The 6,558-nt window shown below is 40.5% G+C and overlaps 1 pseudogene; it reads right to left on the bottom strand.

Moving 5' to 3' along the window:
* Positions 1-410: 410 nt before the first annotated feature.
* LOC104164820 lies at positions 411-1,120 on the bottom strand (annotated as a pseudogene).
* Positions 1,121-6,558: the final 5,438 nt, after the last annotated feature.

Genomic DNA, 6,558 nt, shown 5'->3' with positions numbered 1-6,558 from the left:
TGAAGCTTTGATCTTGTCCCTTTATCTCAGTACACATTTGCTGCATTTATAATCAGGAGTTCATAGACACAACAACAATGGGTATTGTTGCCGGGCACCATAACGAATGCACTAAAAACTAATCACCCTGGTAAACCCTGGTAATCAAAACTACACATGTTCACACAATTGCCCTCTTACCTGCACATCCCTGGCACTCATGCTTGTTCCCTCTGTCTCAGCACAGGTGCCACCTGTATCAACTGGAACGTACCTAGCCAAGAACCAGGCGAGCCTTTTCTGTGACAGAAAGGAGATGGCATCTACGAAGATTAGCTTGTGAAGCCAAAAGTTTTAATTGCTGCCAAACAAATTGCAGCATACAAAATTCTTTGAGAAGTTCCTTCTGGGAGCTGACTCAATGATTTTTTTCAAACTAACAGGATTTATTCATGTGTGGAATGACTGAATTGCAATATTGTCCAGTTTTTATCAGCCAGTGGTCTCACTGCAACTTCAGCAGCTTTGGTTATACAAAATAAAGGAGGATGGTGGTGAACACAACAATCCTCAAGACTTGAGCTGTTATGCAGATGCAACGGAAATCCTTTTAGCTGGACATTGAGCAAATTGTTCCCACTGGCTTTATGAAAATCAATCACACCAACACTGCAATCCAAGCAGTACCTGTCCAAAATGTTTCTATGCTGTGCACCAGTACATAAATATTTTAAAATATTTTCATAAATAATTAGTGCATGTTTTCCCCTTCCTTTATCCATAAGCCTTGGAACATCAACTTTGCCCACTGCAATCTCCCTATTTTACTGAAATCAACTTGTTCTGGGATTGAAATTATGTCCTGCCCCTGTTGTGAATATTGTCTTTCCACTAACAGCAGGACAACTGCTTCAGTTCTGGGTACATCAACTGCTTTTCTGTTTTCTCCTCAAGCCGATGAGAAAGCAAAAGCTCCATGTCTCCACATCCCACTCTGAGGACTGTCTTAGAAACTTCCATTTCTTGCTTATGTCCACTGAACAAACAGTAAGCAGAAATAGCAATACTTACCACACAAAACAGTCAAGAGACCAACCAGCCTTCAAAAATGTCTAGGAAACCTGACCACAGAGTCCACAGTTCATGATTTTAAATTTCTATGTCTTGCCTTTTAACTGTGTGTAAGCTGGGGGGGGAAAAAAAAACCAAAACCAAACCACAACTAACATGTTGGGATGCAACCTTTCACGACATACGAAACCATTGCAATAAATAACCAACAACTGTTAAAGTGAATTGGAACCACTGGGTTTTCTGTTCAGAAGTCATGGGGAAGAAATGCAATTTCTCTGAAGAACGGCAGACCAGTAAAGGCAAACGAGCCTTCATTACCATTATAGCCCCAACAGCAACAACCCTCTGTTCCTTTCCCAGAGAGGAGGGCAGGCTGCACGGATATCCAGACTTCGTGCTGTCCGGACACAACCTCACGACACTCCAGGGAGGAACGGAGGAACACAAAGTGCCAGCTGCATAATTTGGCCAGCCCCCTGCCCAAATGTTTTCTAACAAAATAGGGACCAAAAAACTCGTCACTGTCAGTGGTCAACACCAAAACCCACGTCTAACCTTGGGAAGATTTGTCAGGAATTATTCATTTACTGAAGGCATGCCCCTGCCACAGCCCTTCCCAAGGGCTGTGCTTAGATTTTCCCACGCTAGACCACGCTGAGGCAGCTCAACAGTCACAGAGGTTTCCTGCCTCAGGCAAAATCTTGGGAGCCAAATCTGTTTTTTTCACCAGAGTCTCTTCCCAGTGCTCCTACCAGTGCCAGGACCTGTTCCTTGCCTGGCACGGGGACTCCCTGCTGCCTTCATCCCTCCGTACTTGTGCCAGGAGTGCTGTGGGGCAGCCCAGAAAGGGGGAAGGAAAGTGCCCAAGAAATTTGGACCCAACTTCATGTCCCCTCCTCTGTGCCCCAGCAGGTCCAGAGCTTCACTCATCCCAGGCAGGATGCAGAGGACCTGTCAGGTATCTCTAGGACATTTACCACCTCCTAAGCCCATCTCTGCCTGGATCCACGGTCCCAAGGATTGAGCTGTTGAGGAAGGATTCATGGCTCTCAGCACAGTTTGCAACGCAGCTTCTCACTCTGCCCCAACAATTACAACAAGGCACACACTGATGGAGAAACATCAACTCCGATGCATAGCAGCTGCCCCATACTGGGGGGTCATTTCCACCCCTTCCCTTTTTTTGTACCTTCAGACTTCATGCTCTCTTTCTGTATAGGTACGTGGCTCAGGCAAAGACGGTTGACTCACTCAAATCATATCAATGTGAAAGTGAAGCTTATAAAGACTTGGGCACATGCCATATAATTCCGTGCCTGTTGCAGGATAGCTAGATAGAAAAAAAACCCCACAGTTAGTTTAATATAAATTAGATTACTGGGGAAAGAGGAAGAGGGGGGGACTTTCTGTTAGATGATCACCATTTAATCTGTGGCTGAAGACAACACAGATAATGTTAGGCTCTGCTATACCAAGACATGTTCCCATCCTATTTACAACAGGGTAAATCAGCAGTAACTGTAAAGTCAAGTTCTACCAGCATTGTGAGTTACAACAAAATTTATCTCACTGGGATTTTACACACAAATTCATTTTGCTGGAGACAAATTTGGGAAAATATTGCATTCCTCTCACAGTCAAGTGATGGATTAGACAGCCCCAAAGGATGTTCTGGCTCTGTCATGGTGCTGCTGCACTGTTTGCTTTCAGACTTAGGCAGCTTCTTAGCAGAGACCTATGAGTGTCATTTGCTGCTACCAACACAGACAGCTGGAAATGTCCCCTGAATAATGGAGAGCTTTCAGTCACCAGAAAGACTGAAGCAGCAATTCAAGATTAATGTGCAACTAAGTGAGAAAAAGGCCTGCAATTAATCAGATGTTTCAGTAATTCCCAAACACCTTTTTTTTTTATTCTGCTTTCCTCAGAATATGTAAATGAAACTTTAAAAATACACTTGATTTTTTTTCTTTGTAATGAAGATAAAAATTCTGCTGCTAAAATGGGAGACAGACTTGTAAGGAAAATTAAAATGCAGCTTCAACGTGCGGTGGTATTAGCTGTCTGCTATGTCACTCTCTATTTATTAGCACAGTAGCTGCCACTGATTAAACTGAAGAAGAAAACACAGTAAAAAACATTTGTTGATTTCATCACTCATTTAATATTATGACAAGAACTCATCTAAATCACTGTCCAGTAACTGTGTCTATAGCAGGACTATGTAGTCTTATGGGAATAATACTAGATTAGAAAATGGGTAGAAGTACTTTGCAGGCTTCAGCAACCTTAGAGAAGATACAAGCTAGCATGCTGCAAAAAAAACCCCATATTATTTCACAAGAAGAGGCTGAAAAATTGGACATTGCCTACTAGATGGCAGAAAAACTTAACTGAAAATGTTATCTTGCGAAGTTATTAAGTAGAACATGCTAAACTGACAGAAGTCAATTCAAACGTTAACACAGATGTCACAGTAAAAATGGTGTTGGTTATCTAACTAACCCCTAGCAAAGCGACACAACTGAGAAAATCCCAGAGACAAAAAACACAATGCAACAACTGCCAATTGCTTATTTGCCTTTGAGGATTTCAATACGACCTGCTGCAACATCCAATAACCTTCGTGGTTTTCTGTTATGGCCCAGAACAGCAATGAAACCCCAAACTCTGAAATAGTCTTGACAAGAGACGGTTATCTGAAACAGCTCTTATTCTGGCTCCTAATTAAATTAAGTTTTGGTGTGGAAGACCATTTCAGTCAACAATGAGTCAACACAAGATTAACGACGCTAAGGATTGCAAAACAAAGTATTTGATTCTCTGGCACATTTATTTTGCTATCCAAACACTGTATTGTTGCCTTCGGCCAAGCAGAGAAGCCTCCCCGTTGCTCTGGATAGAACAAAATGGTTTTACCAAGGAGCAATCTTTTGTGCTACCAGTATTTTAAACACCTCCTATGCAGTTACAGCATATCACATGGTGAACACACGGTCTTAAATTAACAGCCTAGACTGGACACTACGCAGCTCCCATGAATTGGAAGTCTTTTCCCTAAATCCTTAAAGTCCACTCCCCATCAAGGCATTTCTTGTGTGAAGATCTAGGATAAGAAGTTTACTTCTTCACTGTCTTCCAAGGACTTGGGACAAACTATTCCTGTTTGTCAGGGATGTGGGGGTCTGAATGCTGCAGAGTGCCCCTCCCCCAAAGAACCCTACCCCTCTGTGTGTTGTGAAATATTTTGATTCTCTTGGTGCGACATGTAAAATGTAAGACGTGTCTGTAGATAAACAAGCAAAAGAACTTCATGGGTTAGGGAAAAAAATGGAACTAATTTCTGCACATGTTATATACTCTTTAGAGTAAGAAAGACAATTATTTTTTCTGCAGGTTCAGAAGTAGAACAGAAGGAATTTTCCATTGGGGTATCTGGATGCTCTTTCTTCTTATCATATCACTATCTCAAGCTTATTTCCTCATTCAGGAACGTTACTTTTCCATTACAGACTCTTGGAAAATGGAATTAAGATGACAAAATACATATTATGAAGTCAATTATAGTCTTAATGGGATTTTTCAATGGCAGGCCAGAGAACAGCATTATTTTTTTTAGCTTGTCTGTTATCCTTCTACTAACTTATTTGAACACATAAAATATACTGCAAGAAATAAACAAGAAATAGAGAAAGAAAGAAAGAAATACAATAAGAATATAATTACATAAATTGCACATTTGATGTAAACTGATATGGCTCTAATAAAGTAAATGGAACTACAACTATTTTATGAGCTAAAGCTCTGCCAAGTCTTGACATTATTTCTGGCTAGCAGTTTTATACAGCCGTCTATAATGAGGATATCTTTGGACCTTCTAGGGAAAAGCTGATAGAGAGGGGCATTCCTTTGTACTTCACCGAACACAGGGCTATAACTAAGGTTATGCTGCAGCATTTCAGAGGTACTTGTTATTGATAGTACATGCAATGTGAAACAGTAAGTGGCAACTACATCTGGGTGGGCACAGACAGCAGGACCTCACATGGCTTCAGGTCCATGATTTGCAGTTCTCTGAAGATGCCACGTCCTATGTTCTGAACAAATGAAAACACAAACAGCTTTTACAGTTAGGAGAGTTTAGGTTCACTTAAAGACATTGCCGAGAAAACGTTTGATTTGTTTTGCTTCATTTTTATGATCATTATGTACACAATTTATCATCTATTTGAAAAGGGAATGGGAAGGGGAAAAAATTTATCATCTATTTGGAAAGGGAATAGGGCAATAACATAGTCAATTTTGATAGCTATAATTTTGAAGGGCAAAAGCTGTTTAACTGTATGATTTGTATGGGGGTCAACTACAGATTCCAGGTATCACTCTCAAGGCCTTTATTCAGTCAATTCAGTGAAAAATTTAAACTATGGAGGTTTTGTTTGTATGTAGTAACTGTGGAACTGATTGCCGACAGTCTCTGTTTAGTCCTGAACCAGAGGCACGGGTCTGTTACCCACAGATGTATGTGGTATCTTGTTTGGCTTCCTCCAGATTATGCTATGCAGTGAAATTACCCACAATTTTTGGTGAGGAAATCACTGATGTTTTGAGTTAGTTTAGTGATACATTTCAAGACTTATTGGACATACAGAATGCTTGTTTACTATATTATTTTGGTGATGTTAGATGGTTTCTCTTTTTCTAATTTCAAAGGTGAGGGATAGTAGGCAGAAAATAAAGTTAAAATAAAGTGAAAAGTAGCATCCTTTCACATCCTCCTTTCAAGATATAACATTTTGGTTCCCCACCACCACAATTTATTTGGAAATTGGGAAAAAGATGCTTGTATAGTAAAGACACTTAATAAAGTAATCCTGGAAGCTAAAGCAACCTCATTTTCACATTGCAAACACTAAGCCAGCAACAACTAGATAAGCAACACAACTACAGCCATCACACCTGTTGTCCAACACAGCATTTTGCAGATATATGGAGATACAGGTTTATCCTATCATTACTTAGAGCAAGTAGAACCACAGTGTCACATTGACAAGCCCAGTCTACCATATCCTCTATCTCTTTAGGTCAGGCTGAGCACTGCACTAATTTAGATGGAAAAACGTTTGGTTAGCTTGAAAGAGGGAAAAAACAAACGCAATTCTGCTCTCAGTCTTCTAGGTTTCAATTAATCAAAACTGATTATTTTTTTAGAGCTGGCTGTCAAAAGCTGCTTCAGTAACACAGCTAAGCTGTTCTATTGTTCCTTGTAAAAATTACAGACTGAATGATCCATACAGTAAGATTGCAGGGTTCTTGATTTACCCATTCACCTATGTTAAGAGGTTCACACACAGAGAAAGAAATTCCTGCCAACATAATGTGGCAGGTATGACCACCTACCTAGCACACTCAATCCTGCATGGAAAAAAAAGCAAGCAGTAGCTCTTCCAACACACCTGCAGCTTGTGCAGAACACAACATAGTGCAATACAAAGGAACCCACCA

This window comes from Cariama cristata, unplaced genomic scaffold (genome assembly GCF_000690535.1).
Source record: "Cariama cristata isolate BGI_N322 unplaced genomic scaffold, ASM69053v1 scaffold5537, whole genome shotgun sequence".
In the NCBI taxonomy this organism is placed as follows: domain Eukaryota; kingdom Metazoa; phylum Chordata; class Aves; order Cariamiformes; family Cariamidae; genus Cariama; species Cariama cristata.
This window is presented reverse-complemented; position numbering and strand designations above follow the sequence as displayed.